Here is a 15,685-nt window from a genome sequence, read left to right on the forward strand (position 1 = left end):
TAAATTATGCTTGTTCATTTGTTCCAGAAAACAATCACATCCACTGCAATTTAGAAATTGTTTTCCATTGGTGAGGATAATTAATTGTTAAAATGTGTATCAGCAAGTATTTCCCTTTACTACATAGACCAAACCTTCCAACTATTCAATATTCAATATTTATCACATTCCAAACTTGTGCTCCAAGATCTTCATTTCGAGTCCCCGAAGAAAACACTGGGAGTTTGTATCTTATAATGAGCTGTTGTTGTTGAACTTGAATTAGACTGCAGTGCTCCAATAGAAGGGATTTAATGTAAAAATGGCTTTATAATGAGGAAACTGAAGACTTACATTATTGTTTTCTCATCATCATACTTTATTTCTCCTCACAGCTCAATTGAACTCTGCAAATTTTTATTCTTTGAACATCTAGTCATAATATGAAAATTAAGCTCTGTTTTTCTGCCTTTCACATCATCTCAATTTAATTGACAATTTTTCCAACTCATGCATAATCCAGAAAGAAACTATTATATTTTCTCTGCAACAATTTTGTTCAGGTTTGAGTCATTAATAATAATTACATACTTTTGAAAATCAAATAAAATAGTTTCTTTTAAAGCTGGTTACACTATCAATGGAAGTCTCAGTATTTCTGTTTCACAAAGAAACAACAGTCATTGAACATCTTGGGTTTAAAATTATTTGTGGGTGTGCTACCAGTTTAATTGAAGAATTTTAAATTTATAATTTGAAGATGTACTCACATGTACACATCCTGGTGCTCTACGCAATGATGAACGTTTGCAACAATAAAATAGAAGAAAAAAATTGCAGACAGGTAATTGTGCTGTGGTTGCAAAGTTTGTACATACTTGACATTACATAATTTATTAAGAAATATGGGAGAACAATTGCTCTTCTAACCATAGCTGTTACCAAAATACAAGTCCGAGTGCTGAAGACACTAGCCTGACATAGACATAAAAGGTCCCTGTTCCTGTGATATACAATAACACCATAAATGCATGTTCAAGAAAAACACCAGATACTCATAAGTGCCATACAGAAAATTTTATAAGGGTGATATAATAGAGTGAGAGGTTCTAAAGATAAGACATTTAAAATAATATTTGGATGACAAAAAGGAGTCAGCTATGTGAAGTAGTTGGAAGAATCCTCTGAGCAGATGAAAGAACTAATGACAAAGGCACTAGGATCCGAAGCAAGCATGGTGGTTTGTTCAAGGAATACCATAAAGGTGAAGGTGGCTAGAGAATAACTGTCAACAGGGAGTCTGGGACAGAATGCAGAATGAGATTAAAGAGTCAGACAGGGCCACATTATGCAACCAAAATTGACAGCCAGTGGTGTTACTCCAAGTGCGATGCCAAGCAGGGGACACAGATGTCCTTCTGGCTGCTATATGGAAAACAAACCAGAGTGGGACAAGAGAAAGGAATGAGGAGGGGGCAATTTCTAATATAGATTGAATAGTGTACCCCTACCTCTTATTTTATTGTCTCTCAAAAATCTTAGATTAAGGAGGACTTTAGTGGAGAGGAATAACAGACAAATTAAAATCAACCAAATAGGAGTTTTGATCCTGGAAATAAAATATTTCTAGACTTAATTGAAGAAATCTACATTACACTCCACTGATATGAATTTGAATTTTTTATCTGTGTTCATTGCCCCCTCCACACCCATAAACAGTCCTCTCCCTCGAGAGTTATTTCAGCTTTAATTCCAGTTTTATGTGTTCCTAGTGCTTTTTGAGACATCTTAAACTGGAGGGATCATTTTTGCCTTCTGAAATTCCAGAGCAATTATTATAAAGGCCATTTCCTTGCAATATTGAATAAAGCAATAATAATTTCTTGTGCCTCTTAAAGATATTTTTGTGTTTTAATGGGGAGCATCAGTATTTTGGTATTAAATTAAAAGACCGCATAAATTACAGATGGTAAGATATTTATGGTCAGGATAGCTTTTTGGTGTTCCTGGAATTACTACAGTAGGGGACTATTTTTCCTATGTCTGGGTTCAACTCAGTCCATAACCCAAGGCCAGCATTAAGAAGAGTTCAGCTGTGAGCAATGTAATTGTGAAAAAGGGTTAATATTAAAATTCAAGGTTCTTCAGTGCTCATCTCATTTCTCTGTTTTAGATGGTGTGACCTAGGATATAAATTACCGTGTACTGAGCATTATTGTGCAAAGGTCAAAACTATTTGTTTTAAATTTACTGGATAGCAAAGCACTGGAAAAGTACCTTATTGCCTTCAGCTACTGCTTTTCTTTATTTCTTTGATTCTATAAATCAAAACTACAGTGCTCTTCAAATGGGAAAAGTAATTTCTATATGTGAACTTTTCAGTGCTGCATTCTAACTTGAATTGATATACAATAGAGCTGTCTTGTTTAAAACATAGCAGAGATCACTTATTCTGGGAGATTTGTATATTATACTTCTGAGGATCTAAGGGAAAATCGTAAATTTCCATAATTCAGTTAGACTTATGGAAATAGAAATAGTAGCATCTGTATTCCTACCATTTCTGGCATTTTGAGTGTTGTCTATATTCATTTTATTAGTTTTACTTTTTATAGTCTATCTTCTAAGGATAATGTACCTAAATATATGCATTATGTGTTAGTTTATATGTAAATAAATGTTATCATGTATTTCTATGGTATGATTATAGAGACTAAAGTAATTTTTAAATCAGGACTTATCAAAAGTATATAAAGTCTGTCACATACATTATCTGAGTCAATCCCTATCAGAACCCCATATTTTGATAAGACAGACAATATTAGGTACATTTTTTAATTGAAGAAACTCTGGTCCCCAAAAGGTAAGTAACCTGCTAAAAACATATAATTCTGGAAAAAACTCAGTAATATAGAAAGGCTGCACATTTATTACAATATTATTGATTTCATAAACATTTGAGTTCTTCTTCTATCACATAAACTCCAATATCAGTTTACAGTAAGCCATAGAGGGGGAATAAAAGCATTAGCATATATTTTTTTGCATTTCAGAAGCTCATCTCTAAACTAATCACTTTGTTTTCTTCTTCCAAAAATCAAATCCTCTCCCTAAGATTGAACATTTCCTGTGTATAATGTACAATAGATTCATATTTTGAAAAGCTGTGACATCACTCAAATGAGTAACTATTCAGTGCAATGACTTTAAAGGAAACAATCACATTTTAATACCTAATTCTGTTACTTTTGTTTATAAACTGTTATACTATTTTATGATCAATCAGAGTGGTTTCTTTGTGTTTTTAAAAGCAAATTAAATATGATATATAGCTAGCTAGCTAGTGTGCAAGTGTGGGATGAATATAAATATGTATCAATGATTTTCACTGTCCTGGTGATATTTAGTGATATTGTAGTACCCAGGGAGTAGGACTGAGAATTACTGCTCTTGCAGTTTCTGATTCCCAGCAGGGGAAATATTGAACTTTCATTATCCACTGACAAAATATATTGCTCCTAGTCTTTACAGATGAGCTCAGGAAAGGAAAGTACAACTCCAACAGAAAAACATGTTATCATTTAGGGCTAAGACAGCAGGGGTATTTTTGTTACACTGCCAGATTTTTTGAAACATTCCTGTATCCTAACTATTTTGTTATGTATTATATGGTCCCAAAATATTAGGATTTTGTGACTTGTCTTTTCCTTTTGAAACACTTACTTTTGGTACTATCAAAGTGACCATCTGTATGATCTATTATCCCACTGAAATTTTTAGTATTTAATGCTATGAACTTGAATACTAGACAAATAAGCATATTAAAATTATATGTGGATAAAGAAAAAGGTAAACTGACAAGGGGCCTGGCATCCTCCTCTGGGAATGCCTTTTATAAACTGGGTCCTTTTGGTTTCTTCATGGTTCATCATCTCTAGGTTGAGTATGTAAAATATTGCCATTATTGAGTCATTAAAGTTCTCTTGAGTTGTAAAAATATACTATCTAAATCTATTTACTAAGGAAAAATTGAGTTATTCAGGGTTCCACTATGGGGCACAGCACTGGAATTTCAAAGGAAAAGATCATGAAGCCAGTAACCACATTCATAAAGACACGGTTACAATCCAAGGGAAGCAGAGTGTCAAGGAACTTTTCCTTGAAGAGATAATACTTGAGCTGATTTTTGAAGCAAAGATAGGCTTTAACTAAGCAAAGCACAGAGAGCAGAGTTAGAAGTCGGTGTGAAGCAAGGCATAAGAACATTCTTTAGACCCATAGATCACTTTGTGAAGGAGCACCGCAGAAGGAAAGGCATTGCAATTTAGTACACAAAGAAAGACAGTATTTCTTAAGTGCAAAGAAAGAAGAGGAGAGAATGGTGCTTAAGAGGCTTAAAAGGTTGTTAGAGTAACCGAAGTACAGCTTCAGAGGACATATTAGTTTTTTTATACTAAATTCCAAGGAAAGTCATTGAAAATTTTTAAGCTGAAAGTAGGATGTGTACGTGTGTATTTTTGTTCTGCGACTGTATATGAAGATATGATCATATTTGAATTCTCAAAAGACCACTCTGGAGATTTTCTTTCTCAGATGGAAAGCTTTGCTTCTTTCCCAAGTGTTAGGAAATAATTAAAAACAAACACACATTTATTTATTTCCTTTTTTAATTTCAGAATATTATGGAAGTACAAATGTTTTAGTTACATGAATTGCTTTCGTATGGCTTAAGTCAAAGTTTTAAGTGCGCCTATTATGCAGATAGTGTACATTGTACCCATCAGGTATGATTTCACCCATCCCCTCTGCCCCCTTACTGTTGAGTTTTACTTTCATATGTGCACATAAGTGGTGATCGACTAGTTCCAATTTAATGGTGAGTACACGTGGTGTTTGTTTTTCCATTCTTGTGATACTTCACTTAGCAGAATGCTCTCCAGTTCCATATAGGTTGTTACAAAAGGTATTAATTCATTTTTTATGGCTGAGTAATACTCCATGGTGTACATATACCACATTTTATTAATCCACTTATGAATTAATGGGCACTTGGGTCAATTCCACATCTTTGCAATTGTGAATTGTGCTGCAATAAACATTCAAGTGCAAGTGTCTTTTAGAAAAATGGCTTTCTTTCCTTTGGATAAATACCCAGTAGTGGGATTGTTGGATCAAATGGTAGGTCTACTTTTAGTTCTTTGAGGAATCTCCATACTATTTTCCATAGAGGTTGTACTAGTTTGCAGTCCCACCAGCAGTGTGTGAGTGTTCCTTTCTCTTTGCATCCACACCAGCATCTGTTGTTTTGGGACTTTTTGATAAAAGCCATTCTAACAGGAGTAAGGTGATTCAATTTTGATTATTTACATGACTCTGACTAATCCAATATTTCTCTCCATGGCCTCATTTCATGCTGAGTAAAATACATATTGATAGGGACACCTTTGATGTGAAATGTCAAAATGTTTTTCTCTTTATTCACAGGAACCATGCCAAAATTACATTAAAATTACATTAGTTAAATTAAAAAGCCTTAAGCAGAATCAGCCATGGCTGATAATAAAGGTCTCCATTGAAGAAGCCATAACTTAGGAGGCAATTGTTAAAAGCTCTGACTTTGGGGCCAAAAAAACATGGATTTGGATCCCAGTTGTACCAATTTACAGGAATTAACCCCTGACTTTCTGTATTTTTTGGCAAGTTGTATTATCTGTCTCCCACACTGAAATATAATAATCTCCGTGAGGGCAGGGACTTCATTCTGTTCATGACTATGGCCCAGCTCCAAGAATAGTGCCCAGCACACATAGTGCTTATTCATTATTAAAGAATGAATGGATTTGAGTCAGAACATTGATAAGTAAAGTGACCTGAAGGAGTCAGAATTGCCTTAACCTACAGAACTCAATAGGAATAAGATTGTGCTTCCATATATAAAAAAAGAAGGTCTTATAAAAAGGGGATTGATTTATTATGAACGCTGAGAAAACAGAACTGTTCTTTTGATTATTTCTGGAATTGATATATATTGTAGTGTATTTGGGGGCTAAGAATAAATTGTTGTAGTCTTCAGCACAAGACCAACATAGTCTTGAAGGATGTGTTAAACATTCTTATCCTAACATTATTAAATTTTCAGTTCTCTTAACTTCTTTGGACTGATTCGATACCTAATAGGCAACTTTTATATCCCCATGTAAGACAGCTATCATAGAGATGATATGCTGCTTATGCACAGTTTTTTAATAGAGACTTCATATGGTAAATTGGATCAAGATTTCTAATTACGATTTGGTCTCCTTTATGTAGTTTGGCCACAGGAAAAATTATGATAATCACAAGTACTTTGAGTAATTCCAGTTGTAGTGGCAGTAATATCTCAATGTAAGTTAATAAATTGGCATTATTATTGCCTTGCTATCTTTCATGGATAGATTTTCTGGGACTTCAAAGAGGAGCACAAATTCCAGGTGGCTTTTTCCTGACAGTTTTCCTTTTTACCATTTTTATCTTGTGGTTCAATTGATTTCTACTAAGGAAATCACAATATTCATTTTTTTCTGGAACAGAGTGTGAAGTAATTATATCTGCATTATTTCACATAGCCATCATGGGAAGTAATGTCATCACCTCATTTTTATAGATGAAGAAAGGTCAGCAATGTATGTTAATTTGTTCAAGGTTGAAGGGCCAGTAAGTGCTTTAGTCATTCGCTCATTCAATTTATTGATCATCTGCTATGAATCAGGCACTGACCTAGATTTTTGGGAGACTTCAATGACTAAAATGGCATTTATTAATATATTCTAGCTAAAGAAGACAGATGTAACTATATTCTAAGTAAGAAGGTGATATGTGCTATAGGAAAAAAATAAATAGAAGAGGGTGAGTGGAATCAGGAGTTCTGGTGGTAGTCAGTGCAAGCCCTATTGAGAAGAGGCATTTGAACTCTGAAGCAAAGACCTGAAAAAGGTAACGAGCTTAATTCTGTGAGCATCCAGGGTAAAAGTATTCCAGGAAAGGGAAGATCAAGAACAAAGATGCCAACATAAGAAATTATCTTGCATGTTCTAGAAATAACAAGAAGGCTAGTGCTGGATACATTAAAAGCCCTGACTTCACTACACACAATATATTAATGTAACAAAATTATACTTTTACCTTATAAATTTACAAAAATAGTTGTTTTAAATCAATCAAATGAATGAGGGAAAATGGTAAGAAATACAGTCAAGTGGGCAAAGTGTGTCATGCTTCAGGTCTTTATAGGCTTTTGTCAGTTATCTTTTACTCTGAGTAAAATGGGAAACTACTGGAGAGTTTTGAACAGAGTGACATAATCTAGCTTATTATTTTAAAAAGATCACTCTGCTGTAGTGAAAATAAACTGGGGAGTGGGGTAAGAGTAGAAACAGGGAGCTAGAGTAGTAATAAAGGCTGGAGGTTCTGGCTCATATCAAGATGATAGCAGTAATGGTAGTAATAAGTAGATGGATTCTAGATATATTTTGAAAGTACAGCCAACAGGATTTCCTGAGGCTGTGATGTGTGGAGAAAGAGACAAATCAAGGAAGAGTAGACGGTTTTAGGCATGAGAACCCAGAAGGATAGAATTACCATACACATAAGGAAGGCTATAAATGGAAAAGGTTTTTTTTGATGGAAAGAACCTGAAGTCATTTTTGGACAGGGTAACTTAAGGATGTTTATTAGGCATACAAATGGAAAAGTTGAGTTGGAAGTTAGATACACAAGTATGGAACTCAGGAGAGAAATATGACATGGAGCTATAAATTTCAAAGTTGTAACATGTATATGACACCCAAGGCCAGACACTGAATACAATCACCAATGAAGGGATGGTGGATGGAGACAATAAGATCAAGCACTGAGTTTTAGGGATACTTCCATATCCAGGAGAAGAGGAAGAGCCAGACTGAGTCAGAGAAGCTGTTAGGTTAGGAGAAAACCAAGAGTGTGGTATCCTGTATTCCAGGCAAAAAAAAGTAGATGGAATCCAAGTGGTAGACGCTATCAAATGCTGCTGGTAAGGTAATATGGAGAGAGTGGAAACTGGCATTGGAAAAACCACTAAAGAATCAAGGCAACCTTGATGAAAACAATTTCAGTGGAGTGATGAGATTGAAAACTGATTAGAGTTGGTTGAAGAAAGTAGTAGAAAGGGAGTCTGGTGGTACAGTCAACTCTTTGAGCAGTTTTACAGCAAAGCAGTGGAGAAATGGGAAAGGCACTAGTGGAGGAAGCAGGATGAGAAAAGGCTTTTTAATTTTTTTTTAATATTTAGGATGGAAGGAAAGCCCATGTTTTATGATGATGGGAAAAGATACATAAAAAAGAAGAGATTGGTCTGAACAAGATTCTTGAGTGGGAGATGGAATGAGATCTACTGAATGCAAATGGTGGTATTGGCTCATACAGGAGCATTGATAGGTCATCTACATTTATAAGTGAGAATGCCAAGTGTGGGCTCAAGAGTGGTGGGTAGCTTCAGAAGTATCTTCTGGATGGGAGTCTTTGGAAATTTATCTTCTGGTTGTTTCAGTTTTCTAAGTAAAGTAGAAATCAAGGTCATTGGTGAAAATGTAAAGATGGGAGGAGAAGTTACTCATTTTAGGGCAATTGCAGAATGAGTTATCTATGACCTGAATGTGTTTTCCAGGCATTGTTAAAAGCTCATTTAAAATTAAGCATAATACATTTAGAGTGAGACAGTCATGCTTAGTGGTCCCAATGCAATTGCATAAAAAGCAAAAGTTTGGCTCTACTCTGGGTGACACTTAGTTTACTACACCAAACAAGAGGGCCAAGGGGTCTAAAATTATATGATCGTAGAAATCTAATTTAGGTAAGAGGAAAAAGGACACCAAAGTTATTCATGCATTCTTTTATTCAACAAATGTTTTCATCATTCCTAATAAACCATGTACTGTGGTAGATCCTGTGTAAAATTCAGTAAACAAAGGCAGACATGCTGCCTGCCATCATGGAACCTGCATTTCACATGGGAAGGTGAACAACAAAAAAGATCCACAATTTTTAATTCAGAATTTGATAAATATGATTAAAGAAGAAAGCCATGTGCTTATGTAAGAATCTGTATCTTATGCATATATGTGTGTGGGGATGGGTGTATGTGTATCTATGGGTGTGTTTATATGTTGAGCAATTAACTTACGTAAGGAGATCAAAGACCTCTCTGATGAGGTGATGTGCAAACTGAGACCTACAGGATGAAAAACCTTGTTATGTAAAGAGCAGAAGGAAGGCATTCAGGGTACAGAAAAGTATATTGGCAAAAAACTAAGGGCAGGGAAGAGGTTGCTTGGCACAGTGTGCCTGGTGCATAGTGAGCAAGAGGATGTTAGAGGATGAGTCTGGAAAGAAAATCAGCAGCCAGCATGAAGGCAGAATTGAATATCCCATCTATTTTGGTCCATACTAATTATCTTTCTATTCTACCATGTTCAGATATTCCAGAGTCATTAATAAATATAATTCTTCAAGTTCAATTTATAAGTTTTGATTTCCTTCAAGAGTTATACTGTAGCACTTATTCTACCCAGTTCTATCCTCCCTTCTCTAGACCCCATAGCTATGCCTTCAGTGCTGCTCTGTAGACCACAGCTCTGTGGTTTACCTTCTAGAATAATTGGATACATTAATCTATGCTAATATATAAATGATGCCTAATGGCTTTGGGCATTAACTCTCCCCTGAGAATATACATTTTAACAGGGATTTTCTAGTGACACAAAGGAGTGACTCTATTAGTACACATTTTAGACACTGAACAGGCCATTTTATGTGATCCAAGCACACTATTTCTCTAACTTCTTTAGTTTAGAAAGTTTTTATTCTACCAGAGATACTGAGAAGTGTATACTTAATGTGGTACATTTGTCCCACACTGGTCGTGAGGCTGTCTGCAGATGAACGGTCCATACTGTTGATGTACTTTGCCACGTATATGAAGTCCTTGTTTTTTCAAGCTTCCCAAATCATTCAGGAAGATTTAACTCTATGTATGGCATTTTATTGTGTTTTTTTTTTCTGTAGAGCTTGTTATAGTCCTTAACAATTGCTGAGAAAGAATATAAATCTTTCAGATGAGTGTATTACACAGTATTCATGGCTTGTAAGTGAAATTGGAAGTCTAAAACACTAAAATAGGTAAAGCATTCACAGTTGAGTCAATTACAAAAAGACGTGTTCCTCGAAAATAGGCTATGTAAGTAGAGCTGGAAACGTGCTGGTCTTATGCATTGCTGGGCACTGTGAGAACTCAATAAATGTATGGGAAGACACATGATAAAGTGACAGTGGATTCCTGTTTTCTTTCTGAAGTGAAAGAACCCCAAAGAAACAATTAGATAGCTCCTTAAGGCCACTTTACTCTAAAAATTGTGTCCTGTATTAATATAATGACCTCAGGTCATTTTAATGCAATGAGAAAAAAGGAACTGTTGGACTCCAGATAAAGAGGATCAGCTTTTAGAGACAATAAAATAAAACTAGGCAAGAAATCTCAATGAGGAAAGAACTCTTACCTATTTTGTGCACCACTGACTCCTGTGCTTTGTACAATGCCCAAAACATAAATAAATCTACTGTATGCTCAACATTCTGCTTAGAGCTAGGGCTACACTAGTAATTATATGTTGGTTGTTCCTACCTTCATGATACTCTAATTAGACAGATAATTATCCAAACAATTATTTAATTACATAGAGATAAGTAACATTAAAGAAATATTCAAGATTCTGTAAAAATGCATTATTTGAATGCATTATTTGATTTTTGGGTAGTCAACAGAGGCTCTCTTAAGGAAGCAATATTTAAAATTAAACTTGACAGAAGAGTATGAGTTAACCAGGCAAAGATGTAGGGTGGAGAGGTGAAAGCATTCTGGGTAAAAATACCTGTGAAGACATCCAAGACAGAAAGGGGCTTGTCTAGTTTGTGGATCTAAAAGAAGGGGGAGGTGGTTGAAGCCCAAGAAGGGAGTGGCAGGTGGCAAGTGTGGAAGCTGGAGACATAAATAACAGCAAGACCCTGAGAGTCTTCACTTTATGCTTAGAATTTTGTTTTTCATCCTAAAAATAATACAACACTGGGGACTGTTAAAGAATAAAGTAGTCCAATTTATGGCTTTAAAGATATGTTTTGGCTCTGTGAGGACACCAATTTGAAGAGCTCATCCAAATTGGAGATGGGGGTCACTTAGAATAAGATTACAGCAAGTAAGGATGAAGGTGCTTTACCATGATGAAGAATCCTGGAGGAAGTAAAAGTCTACCAGAGAAGATCAAGTACTGGTTACAATTGGGACACATTTATTTAGTTTTTTTCTGCCTTGGAACTATCTAATGGAAAAGTTAAGTAAGCTATCAGTAATATTCATCTTTATCTCAGAGGAGAATATAAAACCATAGATACCTAAACCCTTACTCAACCCTACAAGATGTTTACAGATCTGGTCCCTGATAATGTCTTTAAGTCTCTCTTGCCACCCTGTGTATCATGGCATCTATGTCACCCATAGGACTTCTGGTTCCTAAAATGCCCCATCTCTATCACATGATGTGCTGTCTTGTCGGGGGGCCTTTTTTTTTTTTTTCCTGGCAATCCTTCCTCTTCACTTGCCTAATTCCTATGCATCGTTCTAAAATCAGTTCAGATATCATCTGCTCTGCACTGTCAAACAGTCTTAAGGAAGGCCATTGTTTTGGACTGAGCTCCTGCAGTAAGCCCAGCAGACCAGACCAAACCAAAAGGAAGTCACTCATGCTAAGTGCCACAAAACCAAAATGAAATTTTAAGGAAGAAGATAGATCCCATAACAGACCAGTTTTTCCTGCAAACAGGAGATTCCAGTCTACCCTAGTTAGCTTACTAAGGAAGTCCCCTCTGCTTTAACCCTACAGAAAAATAAACTGAAGTGACTGATATTAACAACTCAGGTTTGTTTATTTTTTTTAATCCATTGTTCTGTTTCCTTGTCCTGGTCTTACAAAATAAATCCACTGTCCTGTCATTGCCTAGCGGGAGCTCTCATTCTATTAATATTTTGTAGAATAGAGGCTGCCTCGAGTCATGAACTATGAATAAAAGTTAATTAGATTTATAACTAAATTTATTGTAATTTTGTCTTTTGACAGACATGTTCCCTGATCCTTCAGGTCAAATGAGATATACCAACGTTACCCTCCTTCAGCACTTTGTGCTTTTCTATTCATAGTTTCATTTGCCTATTTATCTACACCACCTATCTGGGAGTGCTTTGAGGGCATAGACTATGTTTTTATCTCTATATATCCCATGTTTAAAATGATACCTGACACCCACATGTACATATATGCTTTTAACAATAGTGGGAGGTAATCACTAATTACATACACAACTTAATCAAAGTTAAGATACTCTGTAATTAAAAGAAAATAAATCTTTCAGGATTCAGAATTTTCTATCCAGTGCCAATATATCTTATTCAGGGCAAACTAATTAAAACTATATCTTGTTTCCATCTGTATTCATTTGCCAAGTGAAGTGATCTGGTTGTCTATGCTCACAGTTTGCCTTCATGTGATTACCAATAAACACCAACAGAAACAATTCTCAACATAAGAAGATATCATTAAACAATAAGTTGCACTAAAATATACAGTCAACAAATTAGAATCTGATATTTATATTCTTGGTTTCAAGGAAAGGGACCACATATTCTATTGCAGAATAAAACTCAACAACTCAATTTTTAATTCACATTAAATTAAAATTATGTACAATAAGACTTTTAACTTCAAGCAAGTTACAATGAGACTAACATGGCATAGCAGAACAACCTGTCCTAGGTCATTTTCTCAAAAATCTTCAAGAAGTCCAGACTGCTTTGAAATGTCTGCTTAAAGGAGCAGTTCTGAATTCTAGAACATATGGCAGGAGTTTCTTGGCTTTCAAAACTATGTAAGAAATGGTGATCTTAGATCACAGTGAACACAACTTAGGAGAAAGCCAGGAACCTATCTCTTCATCTTTTCAAAACTCCTTCAAAGAAACACTTTGCTGCTGTCTTACAGTAACAACTGACTTCAAAGATGTTATAAATATTTGTGTATTTGTCTTAATTCCTCTTCCTAAATTGAAAATCCCTTGAGTGTTTAAACTGTGCCATTTTAATCTTTTTGTTGTTCTGGAGGACAAACAGAATGCTTTCCAAAGAGAAGACATTTAAATTTTTGCCAATTGAATTGCATCATACAATGGTCATCTCTAATGATTTATTGTTAATTAAATATGGCATATGTGTTTTTTGGGAATAAAGGGTTAGACATCAGGTCTTTGGTTAAAATTTAACTTATTATTTCCATAATTATTTTGTTATGGAAAAATCAAATTGTACTTAGCACAATGTCTAATGCTCAGAGATACTCCATTTCAAGATTAAATTAAAACTTGGATTTATCTAAATTTAGTACCTTTATAAGGAAACTAATTTAATTTTTACATGAATTCTTTTCACATGGAAGAATAGAACCAATATATTTAAATATCCCTTTCATAGGTGTCTTCTGTGGATTTGCAGAAGCTGAACTCATTGGTTACTGACTTTGAGACTGTTACCAATAAGTGACAACAATCACTTCTTGGGAGGAACATTGGTACTAAATAATATCCCTAACTCTTTTCAGTGATAAAGGGATTCTAAGTTGTCAGAATTGAAGTAGATTTGAAAGAAGAATAATTCTAAGCTGAATGTAAGGGAGAAAATAAACCATATAAATCCCTCAAATATTTCAGAGAAAAGCGATTTAAAAACCTCAGTCAGTAGGATGACAAACAGATCTGGACAAGGATTGAGAAATATTTATTTCCTATCCAAATTGTTAAATAAGTATCCTTGATAGGTGTTATTCTGCTATAATTTGTATGATTTTCAAGTTGCACTAGTACGAATTTCCTTTTGAGAGGTCATTAAGTCAGCCAGACTGAGTTATAGTTATGTAGCTGAAGCAGGTGAAAAGTAAATTATTTGGTACTTTTACCTTTCTCAAACAGGATACCAATGGAAAATTGTTAAACAATGTTCCGATTAGAAAGGCCAAGAAATGAAATGATGGGAAAATCGAATTGAAAGTAATAAAGTATTCTATGTTTCCATTTTCAAACTTCTTCTAAAGCTATTTTATTTATAGCCAGATAAAGGTATGATTTCAGCTATCTGTTAGTACCGAATATCCAGCGAGCTTAATCTCAAGTGATGGATGTGCCTTGTGGCTTTCTAAAGGAGTCATCATCACATACTTCTTATTTTTTCCTCTTGAAGGAGCCATTTATGATTTATTTATTCACATCTCCTGCCCTATTCAGGCTATTAGACTTGAGAATCTGGTAAACAAGTAGCCAGTTTTTAAGACACCAATATATAGAAAGCTTTAAGAATAACAGAAAGTACTAGACAACAGAGTGAATTTATGATTTCACAAATGATGTATTATGGAATTTTTCAGCAAGATAAAAGATTCAGAGCTTTTGCCTGGAGATTTCTCCTCTTCTATAACTCAGAGTGGGTGGTGCAAAGCTACCAGCATTCTAGATTTAAGACATTTTGAAAATGGGCTTAGAGAATTATCAGCACGTGGTTTCAGGTAATCACTTTATAAAACTTTACAAAGTGATTATCTTCTCTTCAGAAACAAAACTCAATTCCCTGAAGAAGTCCTGCTCAGTTAACAATATGTCAATCGAGTGTACTTACATCTTACCAATTCACTTCAGCTGATGAGGTGGTCTTAATGAATTACCAGACTTTTAAAAATAAGCACATTTTTTTCAGCAATAGTACTCAAGCAAATATTCCTTCTTTGCAGGAAGGAACACAGTAGTATTATGTGTAGGCTAACATAGTATATATGAAATAGGACCTTAAATTAAAATTGCTTGATAAGCAGAATGAAAACTAGACGGTCTTACCTATGGGGGGTGAGGACAGGAGACATTCAGATTGAGGGAATAAATAGGGTAAGTGACGAAGAGTAGTTAAAGGAGCTCACTCACCATCCAGGCAAGCAGCCAGCCACACGGGGTCTGGCAGCTATATATATCCTCCTCTGGGAGATAACTCATGATGTGTTTTCAATTCCAATATGTTCCTAGATAAAGAATACCATGGCAGACTCTGCTTGAGAATTCTCAACCCATTCTTTGATTCAGTTTTTTGAATGAATAAAACAATTTTAAAGACATCTTTTGTGCTTTGAATGAGGGAGAAAACTTATTCCCGGGTGCAATGCTTTTGTAATATATTATAGTAGAAGGAAAACTGGGTAGGAAGAATTAAACATGGCTAGATTTGGGGCTATAACAATATTTTGGCAACTTAGATGTCAGTTTCCTCATCTTCAAGATAAGGATGGTGGATAAAATTACACCTATATCTAAATACCTTTCCAAATGCACCTTTAACATGGTTAAACTAATTCTGTAGAAAATCTAGAAACTGACAAAAGTGGGCAAATGACCAAATACTATATAATCACATCAGTTTTATTATCCAGAACACAGTTTTTTAAATGCAAGCAGATATCTATTAGTAGATACTGAGATCGACTTAGTGCATTCCAGCCGTTATGTATCAGAAGGATATTCAATAGAACATACCAGAATACATGGCAAGAAACAAGGACAA

General features: G+C 34.9%; 1 protein-coding gene across 1 annotated transcript in view; it reads right to left on the reverse strand.

Moving 5' to 3' along the window:
- The window catches only part of RIT2 (Ras like without CAAX 2), a 289,218-nt gene that overhangs the window by 206,583 nt on the left and 66,950 nt on the right, over positions 1-15,685 (reverse strand). The window lies entirely within an intron of this gene.

The sequence above is a fragment of the Lemur catta genome, chromosome 16, assembly GCF_020740605.2.
Source record: "Lemur catta isolate mLemCat1 chromosome 16, mLemCat1.pri, whole genome shotgun sequence".
Classification (NCBI taxonomy): Eukaryota; Metazoa; Chordata; class Mammalia; order Primates; family Lemuridae; genus Lemur; species Lemur catta.